At 42.3% G+C, this 21,926-nt stretch overlaps 1 long non-coding RNA gene across 5 annotated transcripts in view; it reads right to left on the reverse strand.

Moving 5' to 3' along the window:
- Positions 1-19,074, reverse strand: part of LOC108408118 (uncharacterized) — a 32,177-nt gene extending 13,103 nt beyond the window's left edge. Inside the window, exons 1-4 of one of the 5 annotated variants that reach the window (XR_005062361.2) lie at positions 19,009-19,074; positions 11,416-11,496; positions 10,679-11,033; positions 9,904-10,019 (exon numbers count right to left, since the gene is read on the reverse strand). This is a non-coding gene — a long non-coding RNA (uncharacterized lncRNA). Of the gene's footprint in view, positions 1-9,903; positions 11,034-11,415; positions 11,497-17,993; positions 18,800-19,008 lie in introns of those variants that run through there. The other 4 variants (XR_001855922.3, XR_001855919.3, XR_005062362.2 and 1 more) reach the window with 4 other exon arrangements.
- Between the last annotated feature and the right edge of the window lie 2,852 nt (positions 19,075-21,926).

Below are 21,926 nucleotides of genomic sequence, written 5' to 3' on the forward strand. Positions count from 1 at the left end.
ATGGAAGCGAAATTTGTCCTGTGGAGGCCCAAGTGACTCTTGCTCCCTCCACGACCTCTCTGCCTTCCAAGTTATAAGCAACCTCTGCATATATTAACACATTTATTTTAACATTTCTAATTGCCTATATATTTCTGCTCTCAAAGCACTGTTTGTAACATCGTCCTGATTTGTTCATTCGCTAGTGAGTTAAAACCCATTCATTTTATATTTGTCGGAGAGTCATGATTTCATGTTGAAAAATTATTCTGCCATATGGTTTATGCATGTAAAAACATTATTCAGAGGTATCCATAGACATCACATGGCACAGAGAAGGCTAAGAAACCCAGCATGCAATCCCCCATCCTTGGGTACCTTCTGGCCGTACGCTTTTGATACTCAAAGCCTTTTCTCTTCTGCTGTACTATCCCTTTGTTGCAGCAATGCAAACCCAGTGGTTCTAGCTGCTGCTTGACAGAGGGAACAGTCACATTAGCAAGAAAGAGCAGGGTGGGTATGGAGGGAGCAGCGGCCTCAACTAAGCCTTAAAGAGGACTTCAAAATCATCTGACAACCTGAAATAAGCATCATCATTTTCATCTGGCAGAAACAGAAGGGTCTAGAGTGGTGTTAAGAGCTTTGTCTGAAGTTCCTGTAGGACCTCAGTCACCATTTTCCATAGAGCCTTGGTGGTGGGGTGGCAGCCCTGTCTGCCCTCCAGGAAAGGCTGGTTACGGGCACAGCATCTGTGAGCATGTGGCTGGATAGGCTGAGCAGGCATTTGGCTTTTCCTTGTAGCTGTCGTTTTTCTCAGTAGGGACAAGGCAGGGAAGTGTCAAGCTGGTTCCCCATTGTATGCATCAGTGTAACTGTGTTGTTGCTGGGCTGCCTGGTAATAGAGGAAACACGAGCTGCTGCTTGCTTTCTTTCCTCTGTGGATGTCGTAAGTGTAATCAGGCAACAGGTGGGTATAGGCGATTAATAAGGCGGGAGGGTGGGGGAGGACGGGGGATCTACTCAGTGGGGTGGGGGTTAGTTTGAGACTGAAGCTGGGATGCACCGGCTCCTCTAGCAGGGCTGCCGTGGCAGTTATCAGTGGGAACAGCCTTTTCCCAGCCTCTCAGTCTCATTTCCAGTCCGGGCATGCTTGAGAAGCCATTACCATATTTATAGAGCTACCTGGCCCCACAGCACACGCATGAGAGGGTTAGAAAGACCTATCTATTTTTCCAGCTGTGCTTCTGTCCTCCGCGGCGAGGCCGGTGGGGGGAGAATGGAGGGCCGGGATCCTCGCATTAGGAGGACAGACGAGGACTGGGCTGCAGGGCTGGCCAGAAAGTGCGTGCTGGCCTCTTGCTCGCCTCTTCCAACTGGTTGGGCTGAGCCGTGGTGGCTAGCCTGAGACCTACCAGCTCTGTGACAAGAAGCATGGCAGACCACTGGTTAGGGAGAGAACTGAGGGGCAGCGAGTGTCAATGTCTGCCCCCTCTTCATCTCCAGCTGTGTTCCTTTATTGAAATACAAAGCTGCCAGTGGATGGGGGCCACTCTGGAAGCAGGCTGGAGAGTGGATGGAGCCTGGATTTAAAGAGTCAGAAGTCTTACCAGTTTTATAATGTTGGCCAGATTATCTAATATCTCTGAGCCTTATTTCAGTCATCTGCACAAAAGGAATGATAATGGATTGTTGCGAGAATTTAATTCTAGACATAGTTGAATGTGTCTTAATAAATGCTCCTCTTCTGGAATCAGGCCATTCTGTCTCACCCTTAAGTTTTGACCCACATCATTTCTATATGGTGCTTTGTTTCCAAATGCCTGTTCAAACGGATCCACCTCTCACCATCCCCTCTAGCACATATGCACTCTTGCACACAAGCGCACACACACAGCCCCCCCACCCCCACACACAGATTTGTTCCCATCATAAACTGTGGCGCATCTACTCTGTTCTTTGTATAGGTTAGTGAGCCACACACCCAGAAAAGTGGCTTCACATCTCAGAGCTGTAATCCCAAGTATGGGTACTGTGACATTTCTGATGTTTGTGTCTCTGGGCACCCTCTGTTCCCACAACCATCTGGTTACAATATCAAGGTTGCAATGACAGCAATTGGTGGCATGCTTTTCCCCCTGCTTTTCGCCCAGTTGAAAACCAACCATATTGGTAGCAACTGCAGAATATATTTTATCACATGTTCTGACTGCCTAATAAGGAAGAAATAGTAAGCAAATAGAAGCAAACTCTTAATTCTACAGGAACTCCAGGATTGAGCCACAAAACAAACTGGGGAATTGAGTGCTGTTTACAACCTTCCCTTCCACTCTTCCTTAAAAGGAGAATGGACTGCAGAGGACAGCCTTGCATTTGTTGATCAGCGATGTTGGGAGAGGAAGCAAAATGGAGAGGCCAGGTTGTGGGAAAGTTAAATGTCTTCTCAAAAGCTAGAGAATGGTGACGCCTGTGGGGAAAACACACCTGGGAGGGAAGGCAACCAAAAAGGGTAGGGAGAGAGCTGAATGGGGAAGTGGTGGTGGGATCACATGACAATTACTGTAGGGAACCTGTGGCAACATAAAGGTGATTCAAGAGACTGTTTGGAAGTTTTGCTGTGTAATGTGCATGTAACTAGGTCTCCTGATCATTAGTAATGTCTGTATCTCTCATCAATCCTTTGGGAACTAGGAGTGTGTGTGTGTATGTGTGTGAACTGCAGGGACTGGACCAGATAAGGGTGGGTTGTAGCTGGGTTATGGGTGTGTATTTCTAGATTAGTGGAATCCTAGCCTTTGACAACTTATCTGGCTGGACTCTCGAGGTATGATTCACACCTGACATTCGCAGGAAAAGGAGTTAGAGAAATGTGCATTTCCAGGGCAACAGAGAGTCCTCTGCCTACAGCTCACAAAAACTGTCTGCTGCATCATAGTGTTTTGTTTAACAGAATATATTTAGGTTGGTAAGCAGGAAAAAGGTTGGAAATGCTACTTCTGCAGCCAGCCAGGACTAGACCTGTGCTTGGAAAGACCCTCTAATTGCCAGGAATCCCTCTCCATCCATCCACCTCAAATGCACATAGGCAGCTGCAATATCCTCTCTACCCGAATATACTTCTAAGAGCATTCAAACCCCTTCCCCATGAAGAATGTGTCAGACACCCCACCCTCCCCATGCTTTTGCTTCTCTGAGCAGCTTCAGAACCGATGGCTGTTGGAGCAACCTATTTGAGCTACCATGTGGGCTGACATTCTTTTGTGTCCTTCTGTGTCCTAGCCGCGGTCTGACTTCTCAGCCTCATGTCCAGTGACTACACTGCGTGCAGGTGATTCTTTTCCCTCCCAGTGAGATCTCCCCCCCAAGAGGAAATCTACCTATCTCTTCGTCATCACAGATTCTCTTAGGAGTTTATTTTCAATAATGAATTAGTGTTTGAGTAAGACACTTGTCTAAAACAACCTCAAATAAAATTAATTGTGCATGTTTCTAAAAGTTATAGAGGTCTCATGTGGCAGAATCAGTAACAAATGAGGCTGAGACCTTTAACACAGATTTGGTGATTATTCATGAGGAGGTGGCCATCGCACTTGTTGGATATCCTTGTAAATGAGTCCTTTAAGGATTACTCCAAAAGGCAATATAGCAAATTCTGGGAAGACAACATTGATATACTGTTTTTGTACCTCCCTAAATCCCCAATCAGTAGGAAGCTAGGATATGAAAACCAAATACCCACTGTCAAATTCTGTTTGGGTTTTTTTTTTAATGAGTTATCAAGATATCCTCCAAACCTCAAATTGTGAGCAGATGTGAATGACACACTGTCACTTTGAGATTGGCATGGTATTAGAATTTGTGAGCGGAGAGGCAGAGGGGTGAAACGGATTCTCTGATGGCCCTGAAAGCAAGCAAAGAGCCAACCTCCCCCAGATGTGCAGCAGAAAGCAGGCAGAGGGATTCGGGACAGTCACCGTAGCAGCTGGGATTCCGAACGCTCCCCGATGTAGTAGAGTGCAGAAGCCCCCACTGAGTCTGAAGGGGCTGAAATAGCCTGAGCTCAATGAATTCCTTAAAGGATCTGGTTGATTTCCATTCTAGGGCAAAATCCCACAAGAATGGGAAACTGCTAGAAACAGAAGCCAGGTTAAGCTGGACAGAGATGATAGGGCAAAAGAAAGAGGAGACAGATAGAAGTGTGAGAAGTAAGGAACTCTCCGAAAGGAGAGGCCATATTAGGAAACCAAAGAAGAGTGCTCCAGAACCATGAAGCCAGAAAATCCAACCTAACCCACTTTTCCTCCCAAAAGTTAAGGACAACTAATTTCACATAAAAACAGGTTCCAGGAAAAGATGGAGTCTGAGTCTCATATAGATTTATGAATAAAGAAAAAGGAGGCTGGGGAGGACAATAATATCTCGATTGGCAATGAAAACACAGCATAAAAATACACGCCAAGAAGATGAACACTGTAGCCTAAAACTTCAAAATGTACTAGAAGCATTAAGATAATGATGAGGAGATGAAGGAAAAACAGAGAACTGTAAAAGAACAACTTAGTATAAAGCTATAGAACTCAGAAAGAATAAGAAATACAACAAAAATGCATGTAAGAAATAAATATGAAACTGGAAAGAACACGAGTTAATGAAGACAGCAGAAAATGCCTTGAGGTAAAGGTGCAAGAAGTGAAATGGTAAACACTCAAACAAATGAGCAAAGGGATCAAAAAAACTTAGAAACAAAGTAGCAGAAATAGAAGACAGGTAAAAAAACAACAAATATGAATATATGTATAAAATAACATATACAAAAAGAGTTCATAAAGAAGAAAACCAAGCAATGGGCAGAAATAATAAAAACAGCAGCTTCTCTAAAATTAAAAATAAAATTTGAAACCACATACTGAAAAGGAACACCATATACCCAAGAAAAAAGGTCTAAATGACCAATACTGAAACATTCTCAAAAGTATATTCTGGGCTCCCAGGTAAAAGGACTAAGTCACTTTAAAAAAAAAGACAGCAATGCTTTATAGCAGGAGACAATGGAGTGACATGTTTAAGACACTCAAGAAAAGAAAATAAGAGCCATATATTATTAATACAGCCAAACTTACTTTCCAGTATAGACTGCAGACAAACTGCTATCAACAAGCAGGAACTCAGGAAATACTGCTCCCAGGAGCCTTTACTGAGTAAACTGCCAGAGAATGAAATTGACTGGACAGACATTGACATAGGGCCTGGTGGTGAGCGATAAATACATAGCTACCTGTAGAACTAAGTATGAATGATGGCTGTAAGGGAGAAAGTCCAGGCCATAACAACTCTATGTTCCAAAATTGTAGGAAAAGTGCATCTACTTTTAAAAAGGGAGGGAGCATAAGAAAAGCAGATGAAGCTTATGATTGGCTTATAGTTATTACCTAAGAGTAAAAGGATATGGTTTTCAATCAATTCCTGGGATAGAAGGTAGTGAAGAGATTACTAGCAAATTTCAGTATTATTCTTAATAGCAAACCAATAGTCAATTGCCAAAGGAGGATTCTAGAGATATTACATGAAAGTATTGACATAAAGGAGGCAATCTGGACAAACTCACAAACTCTCCTGAGTACTTCATCCCCCTAACTACCCCAAAACACTTGAAAAAATAAAAAATAAAACAGAATTATGAAAGACCATTTGTATAAAGGATTTATATACTTATAAATATAACATAAAACAATAGGACAGAACAGAGGACAAATGTAACAGCCACATCAATAAATGTCATGGGCTTAACTTACCTATTTAAAACATTCAGATTCTCTAACAAAACAAATTCTATCCTCTTATAAATAAGAGATATAGACCTTGAAATTATGAGATATAAACAAATTAAAAAGTAAAAGGATGGGACAATATATACTAGACAAATGAAAATGAAAATAAATCAGAACCCATGTTCATCACTCCAAAGAGAAACCCACACCCAAGAGTGGCCAACTGCGATTTCCCTAAACCCCCTGGTCCTAGGCAACCACTAGTCTGAGTTCTGGGCCTATAAATTAGTCTGTACTGTGCGATTCATGTCCATCACACAATATGTTGTTGTTTCAAGAATGGCTTCTCTCATTTAGCATAATGTTCTCAAGAGTCATCCATCATCCATGTTATATGTATATCATCTCCAGTCCTTTTGATTGCCAAATAATACATTCAATTATATGGATACTTCATTGTATTGATGGCTGCACAATTCTGTGAATTATTACAAACCACTGAATTCTACACTTTAAATGGTTGTGTTTGCTTTATGAATTATAACTCAATAAACTATTACCAAAACATAAATAAATAAAATATATCAAAGTTCACAGTCTTACAAGAAAAAGTAGAATTTAGATAGGGTGACTGACTTGTCCAATTTGCCCAGGACTTTTCTGGTTTTAGCACTGTAAGTTTCACATCCTGGCCAATCTCTGGGCAGACTGGGATGTCAGTTACTCTAAATTCAGGCCAGTGCTATTTAAGAGACTATTCTGTAAAGCACAATAAAGACAGAGCTGTTATAATTACTTATGTATCTAAAAACACAGCAAAAACATAAATTAGAAACTATAGGAGATACAAGAAAGAATAGGAAATGATAGCAGTATCTAACATACCAGCTCAATTCAAGACATCAAGTGGACAAAATTCAAGTGGACAAAATTTAGAAGGCCTAAACAACACAATTATCAAAATAGGTATCCAAATCTTAATAATTGAGAAAATACAAATGTGCAGAGAATATGCATGTAATTGTCCATATTTTAGGACACATATACACATACACCCCCCCCCCCACATGACTCTCAATAAATTCCAAAGACCAGAAATAGTAAAAATTCATGATGATATTCAAGGAAAATAGAAGCTAATAAACTTAATAAAAAGTTTTCTCTACTGAGAAATTTTAAAAAATTGGTTACTAAGAAAATGTTGGGGAAAGTAAAACAAATGTATAAATTATTTGAAAATAACAATAATGAAAATACAGCTTGCAAAATCTATGGACTAAAACTAAAACATTTGTTAGAGAAAAAAAACATAGCATGAAATACCAATATCAACAAAATTAAAAGGATAAAAACAAATGAATAAAATATCCAACTCAGTAAAGCTAGAAAACTAGAATAAAATAAAATGAAAGAAAGCAGGAGAAAGGAAATTATAAAGCTGAAAGTAGAGGTTAATGAAATAGGAAACTTAAACTAATAAGTAAATCCAAAAGTTGGTACCTCGAGAAAATGAATAAAATAAGCCACTAACAAACCTAATCAAGACATGGATGGGTAAAACCATAGCTACATAAAATTAGAAACCTACAAGGGGGAAATCACTATTCAAAGAAAATAAAAAATCCCAAGGGAGTCACTTTTCATGATTCTGTGAAATGAATTTGGAGATGAGATGAAATTGATACTTTTTACAGAAGACTACAACTTACCAAAATTCAGAAAGTCCAAGCAGACCAATTGTCTTAGAAAAATTAGTGAAAGTAGTTACAAAGTTCTTCATGCAAAGTCACTAGGACAGAAGGTCATACATGGGAATTCCACCAAATCTTTCAAATGAGATGATGTCAATACTACTTAAATTATGGAAACATAAAGGACTCTTCCAAATTTGTTTTATAAGATAAGCATAATGCTTGTTCTGAAACCTAGCAGAGGTTTCACCAGAAGCCAAAAGTACAAATCAATGTTCCTGGCGAATCTTAATGTGAAAATATTAACATCAGCATATCAAAAAGACATGTATTGCTATTGACTGGGTTTTATTCCAAGAAGGCAAGGGTGGTTCAATACTAGGAAATCTATCAATATTAGCCACCATGTTAATAGAACTAAGGAGAAAAACATTATAAATTTTTTCTGGTGACTCATTCTATAGACGGAGGAGTCATTTAACAAAAATCCAGCACCTTATACTCAGTGAAACAGGAATATTAGAGAATATTGTCTTAGTTTGTGCCAGTATTGTATCCATTATCCAAATTAATCCTAACAACAACCTTACAAGGAAGGCAATATTCCCATTTTACTTATAAGAAAACTGAGGCTTTGGGTGATAAATAAGTTATCCAAAGACACGTAGATTTAATGTGTGGAAAAGCTGGTATTTGAATTGACGGTTGTTTGACTCCAAGTCATTTTAGCGTCTATACCTACGTTATTCTTCAGAGCTTTCCTTGATCACCATAGATATCAGATTCTACTGGTTCCCTTCTTTCCTCCCTCCCTCTTGCCCTCTTTTCCTTCCTTTCCCATGGCCTCTCTTTTCTTAGAGTGCCTCTAGCAATTTATTTGTACTTTGCAAGTGAACTGCATCCAATGTTCTGTTCATTCCATCTCAGGAAACTTAGGGCACAGTACTCTGTAGGGCAGTTATTTCTGTTTGAGACTTCTATTCTCTCCTAGGCTGTGAATTTTTGGGAGGAAAGCCTCTAGCCACACATGCCCCTCCTGCAAAGTGTCCTGAGTTGCTGCTCAGTTCCAAGGAGCGTCCGTGCACGGCTTGCTGATGGTCTTGCAATCAACTACTGGAATATATAGTTTGACTCCATGAATTCAAATGAGCTCTGATGCGTCTCATCCTCACAGTGATGGTCATTGTCCCCACCTACTGATTACGCTTCTGTAACCCCATTCGTCCTTTTGAAGACTCCCTGCCTCCGGTGATGTAGGGGAATTCCATGGCTGTATAAGGCTAACGTCCTCTTCCAGATTTCTGCTAATTCAAGGTCAGAGGAAGTGAGGTGTGGCATAGAGGAGGGTGTTTACATTTGTGCCTCTATATCTCTTAGAATCTAGAAAGGGCTCCTTATTGTACAACATTGCGAATTCTCTAAATACCACTGAATTGTACACTTTAAAATGGTTAGTTGTATGATATGTGCATTTAACTTGGTAAAAACAAATAACCTGTGGTCAGTGGTATAAGTGGTATTACTTGGGGATCAGTGGGGAGAAAAAGCAAACCTTTGTTGTCTTATCCCGGATGCCTTTGGAAGACAAGCCTGAGATGACAGCTTACATGCAGATAGTGTCCCTAGGGAACAGGAGTGGGGGGCTGGGGAGTGATAAGGGATGGAGGGAAAACTGTAACAGATGTCACTGAGTTGTTTGGTGCTCTAAAAGCCTTGTGCTGCAATTTACAAAAAATTCAAGTGTTTTCAAGGAACTCTTGAACAGATGTCATGAAATAACTCGGAACTCAGCCTGGGGACAACAAGGGAGGTGTCTATCCATCCAGTGGTCAAGGTGGCCCTCTAGGCACCAGTTCACCTATACTTCTGGGTTGCACATAGTTGATCACCCATCAGTCCCCAAGGCTGTCCCACTGCTCCAGGTCAAGAAACCCATGACTGGAAAAGGAGTGACACAGACTCCCAGATCCCATTGCACCTGAACTCCACTGGGGGAGTTGGGCTGGGACTGGTGTCCCTGGCTGACACTGGAGGAAGAGATGTGGCTTAAAGGATTTCACACCCAGCCGAAATCTGATCAGGTATTCACCAGGAAGAAGCAAATGGTGCTGCTGCCTCCCCATTCCATCTTTCAGAGTGTTTTGACTAAAATCAGCTGCAGATGAATATTTAAGTGAAATCTCCTTTGAGACTCCTTCACCCGTACAATGAGAGGGGCTCCTGAAATGCTACCATTGAGATCTCTGGCTTTAACAGCATGCCTTGGCTTGAGAGTTAGATGGATGTTGTCATTTTCTTTTGGCAAGACCTAGAAATAATCTTTGTTATTGTGAAAAGTTTCACTGGAAGCGTCCATTGCACTCACATGCGTGGTGACAGATGACTATCATGTTCCCGTCTGTGTTTTTGTATCTTTATCAGTTTTAAAGCTTCTTTACTCTTTTGATAAATATTTCTGTAACACTCACTGGGTTCCAGACACTGGACGAGGCAGGAGACAGGGTGGGTATTCTTCCTCCTCTCATAGTCCCTGCAGTCCTGAAGGGATGGAGAACTAGGCACACAGCCCGAGGTATCAGGAGTCCTACAAGAAGGAAGATATGATGAGCTGTGGCAGCACCTCTGTGGGGATCTATTCTAGTCTGTGGGGTCAGGAAGTCCGGGGACTCTTCCAAAGAACTAATGTCACAGATAATTTTTCCGGGTAGAGTCAGGGCTGACCAGGTGAAAAGGAGCTGGAAGGGTGTCCACACAACAGGGATTCTACCAAGCAAACAGGACCAAGTGCCATTTTATAACTGAGCAGATTGAGGCTCGGAGAGGTGAAGCCCACACTCGAGATCAGATTGGCAAAATGGCAGAGTTCAACAGCAAACTAAGAGAATTTTTGCTCTGTGAGAACCCTCCAAGCAAACGGTTCTCCTCAAGATGAAAAAGGATTTAATTACACTTGCATTAGATTAAAAAACACCTTCTGGCTAACTCAGCGGGGAGGGGGCCTGATTATGGTTTCAACAGCAGCACACCTGGGCACAGAGGCACCATCTGGGGCTCAGTCCTCTGGGGGAGTCTATCAAGTGTTGGATTGAAATCTCCTTTCCTTGTATTACTTTCCACTCTCTCTGCCCATAGGAAATTCAAGCCATTAGTAAAACCCAATTTAATCTTCAGAAACTGAAGTATTCCTGCATTGACTTCCCAGAGGCCAAAGCGTCCCAGCAAATATCCTGCCCCGGATCTTACCTGTCAGCACATCTACTTCCCTTTAATGGTCGTCAATCCAAGAAAGGACCCCTCACTGGAGAGCTAGTTCCTGGGTGAAAGAAACTGATGGGGAAGGTGCCCACAAAGAATGAGAGAGGCTCATGGGTCAAGTGGAATTGTACAGGACCCATGTTCAAATGTCTTTTTAAAAAAATTACTGCAGCATGGAAGAAGGAGTGGGCTCATTCAGCGTGTCTTGGAGGCGGAATGAAATCAGCATTTGGCGTTGCCAGGAATTTGATTTGGGCTCAGTGCATCTAGGGCCCCCCTGGAGCTGTTGAGTGTGCTCCACTACTGCGACAGTAGGCACGGCGAGCTCTCCCCGCTGCAGGAGCTGCAGGAAAGAATGGGTTACCAGCCTTCAGGTGCCTGTGAAAGGAAGTTTTATACAGGGTACAAAGTGAAACTAAAAATCCCTAAAGAAAATTTTGAACCTGGTAGTTCACTAACACATGTGTATCCTATGTCACATCATCTTAAAATCTTTATAGACACCAATACATGGCAAAAAATGATCTCGCAGATTAAACAAATGACGGTATTTTTCCTCTCAGGTACTGTGTGTTACCAGGGACTGTGAATGCCATGAATGCTCTCATCCCCAAAGGGAGAAGCCCGGAGTTTTAGAAATCAAACAGCTTGATGCACTCAGTGACTATGTGGGAAAAAATACTAAGCGAACAATCATGAGGAGCAGGTTTTGAGACTTAGAATACCTGGGTTTCAGTTGTAGGTCTCCCCATGAGAAACTGGGTGGCCGCGTGAGAAGATCAGTTCTGTACGAGAAGGAGAAAAGGCTAGGAAGAAAGATGCAAGAGAAAAGCACGTTAGGAATGGGACTTTTCAGAGTGGACGGAGGAGAGGGAGGGTCACGGAGACTTGCTGGTAATTAGTCTTGAGAGCTAGGTTGGGGTCAGACCGTGAAAAACACTGAATGCCTTGTGAAGGAATTTGACCTTGGTCTGGTATAAAATGTGTTCTCACTGAAGACTTTCCAGCAAAGGAGTAGCGTGATCAAAGCCGCGTTTGACAGAAAGAAAGAAAAGGACACTTACAAAGTGGAGGACAAATTTCCTTTGACAAAGCCCGGGATCTGAGAGATCAGTTAGGGAGCCCCAGCCCAGACGAGGGGTAATGACTACCTGACCTACGATGGAGACAGTAGGGAAGACGGCAGCAATGCATTTGGGAGTGAGAGTCCGCGGAACTTGGAGTGATGGCCCGGGGGCAGCAAGAGCCAGAACACAGTTAAATGTCTGTATATCCAGGATCATTTTAGAGAGGAAGTAGAGTGGAGTGTACCAGCTAAGAACACAGAGTTGGCATCGAACTCATCCTTATTTGACTCCTGGCTCTGCCATTTAATAAATATATGAAATTAGCTGTGTCGCCTCTTAGAGTCTCGGCTTCTTCATCTGTAAAATGGGAATGACAATAATAGAAACTTCATAGGATTCCTCTGAGTTTTCAAGGTGAAAATTCATAAAGGAAGGAGTGCAGCAACATAATCAGTACATGGAAAAATGATCCATAAATACTATACCTAATTATTAATTATTATATACAGATGGGGGATATAAAGCAAAATGAGTTTGAAGGTGACATTTTCCAGAAGTCAAGTTTGCTTAGGCAGAATCAGGGATTTTTTTTTTTCTTCTGCAAACTAAAGCAGTGTTTCCGTTGCTCCCGTGGGATGATAAAACCAAGGGTTTGAACATCACAAGGCATTTTCTTCTTTGTGTCTGCTTTTCTCTTTCTGCAGGTTTTGTTCTCTTAGAAGGCTTTGTCTCCATCAAGAGAAGCAGACTTGGAAGTAGTCTGTAGCCAGGCATCTCAGACTTACCAACAAAAACAGACTGGCTCCCTGGGGCACCATTTAAGAGTTGCCAGGGAAAAGTTCTAATCAGCCTCATTTGGCCAGGTACTTGTGGGACAATCAGCTGTGGCCAGCAGCTGAGTGATCAAAGCTTCATTCTTACACATGGCTGGAGCAGGGGGAAGAAACATCACAAAAACTTGGAGTTCTGTTGATTTTGCTGAGCTGGCTGTATAATTTTGCCCAAGAGCTTTGCTCATGCCATGGGGTAAAACTCCTTTGTCTATGCTTTCCTTACTGGGCATGGGGACTAGAAAAGGTGGAGATCTCTCTTCTTCCTCCACCTGCCTCATCACAGTGCTCCAATTACAAAGTCAGTTGGCCAGATAACATCCCAAGTATCTGGGCCTTGAGGGGCTGTGCTGGCTGGGGCATGCTGCCTTGGCTGGGGCCAGTCACCCTGCCACCACTTGAGATTCTGGGCAGAGCTGTGAATGAACACATTTCAAATGCTATCAATATTTTATGAATTTCCATCCACTTACTTTAATGGGGAACTGTAAAAGCATTTAGCCATATTACACCCCGTCTCTCAGGCACTGCATTATTCCAACAGAGCTGTTTTATTAGAGTCAACCACGAGGGCAGCTTTATTCACCCCCAGCCCCCAATCTGATTGTCTGCATATATGTAAGTCTGTCTGTCTGCCAACCTGTCTCCAATCTATGTGTATTTATCAAATAAAACCAACCAGTATCAAAGGATTTATAGTCTTGGTAATGATGTACGTGTACACACACCTACATAGCTGCACACATTCGTTCCCATACACACTGGTGCACTGAGAAAGATCTCATCTCCTGTTTGCTTCACTAGACGGGCTTTTAAAGGACTCTTGGTTTTATAGACACTCCCCTGGGTTCTCTTCTGAAGCATCTCTCCCTTGTCTTCTGGGAAAAAAGTTCTCTGGGAAGCATCTTAGTTGAAGTTTAAATATCTAAAATTAATGGTTAATCCTCCAGCCGTCAAAGTCAGATGGACATTGGTTTCGCAGCTGAGCTCCCCCACTTACCTTTATGATCTTGGACAAATCACGCAACCTCCCAGAGCCCTCTCTGTAAAAGGGGGATTTTGAGAGCTACCTTTCAGGTGGTGAGGCTCAAGTAGGGGAGCATGGAAATGTGTTTAATGCAGTACCCACACGGCAAGGGGATGCTGGCAGCGCCATGAGTCCTGAAACTGAAAAGCTCAGTGGTCTTTCTCTTCACTTTCCAGATAGTGAGAGCTTCTGGATCCAACATGCATGTGTTTCTGGAGATGGCTTCTGTCTGCACCATATGTCTGAGCCCAGCTTTCCCAGATGGATCATCTCCTTCAGGACTTCACCCCATCCTCGTCTACTCTGAGAAGCCTTCCTTGGTCCTCTCACACCTTTCTCTGAGCTCCCCCATCCCCGCCCACTCTCTCTCCATGTGCAGCATTTATGTCACTCTGCTACTGTCTCTCCCCTTCTGGATGACAAGCATTTGTGGTCAGAGTTCAAGCATTATTTCTTAGCACAACTAACAAAACCCCTCTGGACCTGAGCTCTGACAGCCTCATCTCTCAGAAGACTTCTAACCACCCTCCCCTTCTCTGTCCCTTGAGATTAGCTACCATGTTGTTCAGCACCCGCTCCGGGCCAGACAGGGTTCTAACCATGGAATATGCAATAACTAACTTAATCTCTACACCAGCCTGATGAGATAGGGACTACTCTGTCCCCATTGTACAAATGAGGACACTGAGGCTCAGAGAAAAGAGGAAACAGACACAGGGTACCCAGCTTATAAGTAGCATAGTCAAGGTTTACAGTCTGGTGGTGTCACTCCAGAGACTGCCCTGGTCACGATGCCCCAGTCCTTATTTACCCTCTGTTCTTTCTCCTGCTCCCACAGAGCTGACCTCCACCCAGGGCCTCTTATCCACGCTGTCTTCAGCCTCAACCTGTAGCCTTTGCACATTTCCTTTTCTCCCTGGAATGCCCCTCTGCCTCCCTGATTGATCCCCCATTTGTCCTTCATGAGTCAGAACACCTTCCTTAATGTCCGGTCGGTATTCATGCCTAACATGACACTTAGAGTATATCAGAGTCAGCTGACCTGCCTTTTTGACCATTAGTCTTGAGACTCCTTGGGGCAGAGGCACAGTATTTCCCGTGTCTTGCTTGTGTTGAATCCTGGTACCTAATACAGTTTCTGGCCCTTAATGGAAAATGAGTCCTTATTTGTTGAATAAATTCTTTTGACATTCCTGAAATCTGGAAAAGTTTTCCCCAAAAGATCATCTCTTTAACCCTGACTGTCATATAAATTGTATATATAAATCCTTATCTTTGATAACATGGTTATCTGCATGCCTATGATGCTAGAACAAGTGAGGTATGTACCAGATTAAGGCATAGATAATGTGTGTCTGTCTGAATTGCTTAAGGACCAGCCAAATGAGTCCGAGGGCTCCAAAGCTAGGCTGGGGGACCTGCAGAGTGTTTGTGGAGAGGGTGTGGTGTCTCATTGCTAATTTTTCTGGGACCCTTTGAAGAGGCAACTGTGCTCACAAGGAAAATGAAGAAATGGGGGAGCAAAGTACTGACTTTATGCCTAAACATCTAGGCTCATGTGACTCTCTCCAAATGCCAAGGATCTTTGATAAGAGGTGCCAGCATACAAGGTTCATGGCCATAAACTTGAATATTTCCTATGCCATTGAAAATAAATGTAAGATCTGCAGAACAGACTTTGACAAAAAGGCTCTTGGCCTAGAACGGCTGCCTGTCAATTCACACAGAACAATGGGAAGACATGGTGGAGAGTGAGCATGAGCTCAGATATATTTCAGCTTTTAGCAACTTTTCTGAAGGGGATGTGTGGGGTCTGTCCCTTCCAGGATAAATTACTGGGCATGGGGCAGAAAAATTTTACTTAAAACAGAAGTAGGTCTCTGTCTTACAATGTCTAGGAGTGGAGCATGCCAGAGCCACGGGTCTGAAACAAAGTTCTTAGGGAGGCGTATCAAGTGTCACTGTTAGGAAAATCAAGCTAAGACATTAAGTGGCAGAATCAGAAGACACACTGAATTGGAATAAAATAGTAGCAGATGAATAATGAAAAGATGAAGGTTCTAGGTGTTCACTACCATCAGAGGAAGACCTTGCTGTGTCCACTTTCTGGCCTGCAGGTCAGGTCACTGACAAGTACAAGGCTCACAAGGGTGCACCAGGAAAGCCATGAGCTTCTGAGTTAATGGTCAAGGGGGATCTAGGCTGGAGCGAACCTGATTCCCATTGCTCCTGTTCCCATCTGTCTGCCTTGGTCTGGAGGTACCATCTGAGTGGAGTCACTAAGCTTCCTTCCTTCCCCAGCTCCCTAAGACCCTCAAGAGTGAAGATGATTTCTGACAAAGAAATGAAATCAGCTGTCAAGCCCCATCAGGTGCCTGAGTTCCTTCCCTCCCCACTCCTAGCAAAACCTTTCTTCTGAGCACAGAGAAAACATTTCAGCCTCATGACAGCCCCATCACTCTGATGCCCCGTGTCTCACTGCTGACATGATAACCGAGGGCATGAGACAGACAGTTTCTGTGCGATGCTGGCGGCTCTGTAGAGGAATCACAACGCCAGGATGAGGGGGGCAGGCTGGGGTTGGGAGGTCTAGTCTTTTTCCTCCTCTGTCCATCTCCTGCCCGACAGGTTGATGATGCAGCAACAAGCCTTTTCAGTCTAGGAGAATCATATTCCATTGTTCAAGGGGTCTTGAGCCACAAAACTCTACCTCTAGATGTGATGGTTGTCAGTGAAAACCAGCTCAACTCAACACACATTTACTGAGATCCTGTTTTGTGCCATGCAAAGGAGTTTGATACTGTGGGACTATGAAGATGAAGAAGAAAAGGAAAAGAAAAAAATTATGACGCAGCTCCCATTGAGGACAGGCTCTGTGCCAGGTTCTATGGCTACTGTTATAGATAAATTGACATTTAATAATCTCAGAAACACTCTGAGTAAGGTATTAATAGCCCCACATTACAGATGAAGAAACGCAAGCCCAGAGAGGGGAAATAAGTTGCTAAGCTCACACCAGTAATGAGTAATGGATCTAGAACTCTGATTTAGGGGGTTTTTTTTGGTTCCAGAGCTTCTACAGTTCTTTACACACACGCACACACAACTCAGTGTGATATAATGCTTATACTAAAGCAAAGTCTTATTGCAACCAAAAGGGGAAAGGATGCTATATGACATTCATACATTTCAGAGTAAGACAGAACTAGATTTGAACCCCTCCTCCATTTCCTAATATCTGTGTGACACTCTTAACCTCTCTGGATCTCAGCATCTTCATCTATACATGAAATAAAAATATCTATGCTGTGGAATTATGGTGAAGGCCGAATAAGAAAATGTACATAAAGCCTACATAGCTAACAAGTGTTGAATCTTACTTTCTACCAAGCCTTTTGATACCATCTAATTTGATCCTTACAACAACCTTGAGCAATATATTAATACTATTATTATTATTCTCTTTTTAGAAGTGAGAAAGCTGTGGTTTAAGTACTTTGTGTAATCAAGTTCATAAATGGCAAATGTAAGACTGGAATTTAGCCAGTCTGACCTGAAAAACCACTTGTAGGTAGTCAGTTGAGCCTCATTGGTTGACAGGGTGGCTTGGGATCTGTCTGAAGATGACCAAGGAATCTAGAATATACTCTTGCACCACACAGGCTGCCTTCTTTGACAGGAGGGACTGTTAAGGAACCTGTGTCATCCTGTGACCTTGTGAGAACATTTTATTATACACAGGACATTGTTTGGAAATTACCCCAATATTCTCTTCCAGCTGATTGATGTATATCAATTGCATACTTATGGAAAGAAAACAGAACTTTCTTTTCTGGTTATCCATGGATGTTTCCATAGCTCAAGCCTCAGAGTTCAATTACAAAATATGTTCTTCTAAAAGAGTCAGATTAATACCAATTAACAGGTCGAGATAGGAGCTGAGACCTTAGCCTGTTCACAGAATGAGTTGTGATTTCATGTCATCTGACACATGCATAATTACACACACCAGGATGCATCCCCCTTTGTGCACATCACAATAACTATGCTTAATTACAAGTCACCATGCATATATGCTTAATTACACATCCTAGTACCTGCAGGATCAATTACATGTGGTGTTACATGCACACAATCAGAACGGGTGACATTTGGTGACATTAAAAGATCTAGGAGAACATAAAGCAGCAATTTTTAAACAGTCGCATAATGCGTGTGCTTATTTTTTTCCTCTCCACTGAAGGCATCAGACATTAATTTCTACTCAATCAATCAAGAGGCAGTTATTGAACAAGTCCTGACAATTCTACTTTTATAGTGTCTCTTGCATCTATCCTTTCCTTTCCATTTTCATGATCACTAATGTCATCATCTCTTACCTGACAGCCTAAGGAAACAGGAAAGACACTGCATTCAAATCTTCTCTCTCCTCAGCACTGGGACAGGACCGACGGATGATGGTCCAAGTCACTGCCATTTATTATCTGGGTTGCAGGTCCCCTAGTTCTTCCCAGGTCCCAAACTCTCCACCACTAAACGGGGTACCTTTTAGAAACCTGATCTTCTCAACCCCTACTTTAAGCCCCTCAATGACTTTGCATTTATCTAGAATAAAGCTGGGTGCGCTAAGCACGACCTGCAGGACCCTGATTGTCCTGGCCCTTGCCCACCCCTCCAGCCTCTCCTCTCTTTCTCTCTCCCCTTCTCTGAGGTCCAGCAACACTGCTGCCTGTTCCCCTGCAGACCGTAATTCCCATAATTCCTCCTACCTAAAAATCATTTCACAAATATTGCCCTTTCTGCCCCCCAAAGTCCCCTTCCCTTTCTATTTATTTAATTAAATCCTCCCTGAACCTCAGATCTCTAAATATCCTTTCCTTGGGGAACTTTCACTAGTTCTCCAGCCCAGGTTAGGTCCTGCTATTGAGGACTGTCCTTTTCCTCCCTAAGAAATTATCACAATACACTAGTTAGAGTCACCTGGGCAGTATTTCCATTAATGCCTGCCTCAGTCATTGGACATGCCACAAGGACAATGATTGGATCTATTTTGTGTCCCATGCTCAGTTCTTAGTAGAGTGCCTGGACCTAGTCATCTTTTAGTAAGGATATTAGGTTTAATACATAAAAATGCAGGATGCTCAGGGAAATTTGAATTTCAGATAAACAATATATATATATTTTTAATTTACATATGTCCCATGAAATATTTTGGACAGACTAAAAATTATTTGTGCTTATCTCAAATTCTTATTTACCTGGAAGTCCTATATTTTATCTGGCAGCCCTATTTCTAAGCATTTAATATTTGATGACTGAATGAATAAATAAATTAATGGTGAAATGAAGATTCAAAAGACCCTGGTTCTATTTCAGCTTTGGTTTCTGGCTTACCTTCACCAGTCCCTTCATTTTCTCGACATGTAGACTGAGGTTCAATGATACATAAGTCAGAGTCCAATATCAGCATGAATGATGGGAAACGATGGCGAAAGGCAAACAATGATCTCTCCCTGCCAAGGTCCTCTCCAGGTCAGTTCTCTGTTTCTAATGTCACCTGAGTGGTTGTTATTCCATTCTCTTCTTCCAAATTCTAGCTCTCTCTTTCTCTTATGATTCTCAAATTTCTCTTTTGTGTATGCTCTCACAAGTCTTCCACAATCAGCTTCTGCCACATTTTAGATCTACAGGCAGGGCTAGGGCTGTTATTTAATATTTATGTGTAAGAAAATAAAAATCAATGCAAAAATCCATGATGAACCAAATATTAAAAGTTTAAATAAAAATAGAATCAGTCCTACTGATTTTTCCTTTTGCCTCGGGCTCCAATGTGGTTTGGCACAACACCTTTTATTTAAACTTTTGATATCTGGCTCATCATGGCTTTATTTGCATTAATTGTGATTTTGAAAAAAACATATTGAATTAGAGCATTACTCATCTTGATTCCTAAGCCGTTTGGCATCCTCTTCAGTTTAGCACCCCAGCTGAGCGGCTCACTTGCCGAGTCTCAAGCCTAATAAGTGGAGCCAATCTTTGGAAGGGGGCTTACTGGGGAGAGGAGGCCAGGAGCACACGCAGCAGGGTCTCAAGGGCCATGCTGAATTCATCCTGCGGGCCGAGGGGAACTGAAAGGTTTTGAGCAAGACAGGGACAGACTGTGATTTGACTTTTAGAGAGAGATTCTGCCTGCTGGACCCGTGCAGAGAACTGACAGGAGGAATGTGACTAAGGAGGGAGCCCAGGGAGGAGGGAAGTACAGGGAGCCACGTGGGAGACCAGAAGCAGGGAGGAAGCAGTGAGGACGGAGGGAAACTTCCCCGCTCACCGGGGCAATGAGAAAGGACTAGTAAATATACCGGGGGAAACACCCCCCTCCTTGACTGTAACTTCTTGGCTGTTCTGTGTGCTGCCTGTTCTCTGTTCAGCTTAGCATGTCTTGTTGGAAGAGAGCAGGGAGGGAGGGAGCACAGATGGTGGGATTGTTAGCTTCGCTGATGAGGACTCTGACTACATGGACGCTCCCTGGTTTATCTGTGGACCTTCTGGGCTTTTTCTCAGCCCCTCCATAAATGAGTTCCCCAGAGGTCCATACATTGACTATCATGCTCATTATTCCCTGCATGTATGTTCCCAGGGGAGAGCCAACAAATTCATTTTCTGAATTGGTCTAGAAAAAGACTGCGTGTTTGACGCGCTTCCTCCTGTGGTATTTGTGTTTCAAAAAGCAACGTGCTCAGGAATTCATAATTTCAGTTGAAAGTCATCTAGGTCTCCTCTGAAAAACAAATCATCAATAGTGCAGGGTCCCCAACCCAAGAGGGTTCAAATTTGGCGTTCAGCCTGAAACCCCCGTGGACTTGCTGTGTGGCCATGAACACACTTACATGGTTTTCTGTGCTTCAGCCTTGCCTGTGGGAGGCAGCCTGTGGTAGACAAATGAGCCTGAACTGTGGGATTTAGATCTTGATGTTGCTACTCAGCAGCGGGGTGCCTGGGTCGAGTTATTTAGCCTTTCTGAAATGCATTTGCCTCCTCTTGCCACCAGAGAAGGAGAAGGATGCCCCTTTCCCTGTGGAGTTGTGCTAAGAGTGGGAGGTCAGGCCTGGCATGTGCTTAAAATGAAACGGGTGTTCATTATGTTAGCCACCCCTGTGATGGTTAATGGACACTGGTGATTGAAAAGAATCATGCCCCAAAGAGAGTGGAATGCCATTGTTTTTTTCAACTGGCGAAAACTAAGTGCGATGACGTGCCAAGATCTGCTGATACAATGAATAACGAAATAATTTTACAATTGTCTATACAGGCTGCCAACAAATTCAATAGGTGGGTGGGTTTTGGTGAGGTGGAGTCATTTAAGCTAATTGTAGTGCCTTATGGGGAAATATTGCTTATGTTTGTGTCTTAGTAGTATTTTCTAACTGTGTACTTAAAAAAATAAGTTTTCCACCAATGGTCTCTTCTGATGATTTCAGAGGTGAGAAAAATTAGGCACAAGTATTTACTAGCTGTGGACCATTGTGTGCTACGGTCCTAAATGTAGGAATAGGCATACATTGTGTCGGTGTCATTTCTTGGATATTCAGCTTGGTTATGCCTTTACTGTATGTTTAAGTTGGGTCTCAAATCAAAATAAGTGTAGTCCCACATCATGGTGCTGTATAACATTTAAAGTTTCAAAGTTTAGGGATGTTTTTTTCCCATTTGTAAGGTGGAACCCATACCTGCTTCCTAGGTATGGTATAAAGGCTGAACCAGAGGCTTTAAAGAAAAGGCCTTAACTTAGTGTCTGATAAAAAGGAAGGATGCAATGACTGGTTATTGTGGCTACCATAATTAGATTATAACAGTGATGAATAGATAAAACATTCTCTTCATTTTTCCAAATATTTTATATTGAAACATTTCTCCCAACAATGTAAGAGGGCCTCAGTTTTAATATTGTGGCCTTATAATGTGACTTCTCCTTTATTTATTCTTTTAATACAGCAGAGTAATTGCTTTAATTTTGATATATAGATAAAACAAGTGAATAAGATCATCTTTTATGCTATTAGAAATGCACTTTTCCATAGCAAGGTGAGGTTCATAAGACTTCCACAAACTACATTCTTATAAAGAGATTGTTGATTTATCCAAAGTCATGAAGCAAGATCTTCAACCCAGAATACTTTCTACTATACTCCCAGTTTTTTCAACGTTATTTCTGTGAATTTCCTTCCAGAATATTTCAATTTAAATTTGATTTTATAACCTTTGGAATATGTTGATATACTCCTTTTCCTCCCCCCACCCTTCATTCTGCTATT

The sequence above is a fragment of the Manis javanica genome, chromosome 2 (genome assembly GCF_040802235.1).
Source record: "Manis javanica isolate MJ-LG chromosome 2, MJ_LKY, whole genome shotgun sequence".
Classification (NCBI taxonomy): domain Eukaryota; kingdom Metazoa; phylum Chordata; class Mammalia; order Pholidota; family Manidae; genus Manis; species Manis javanica.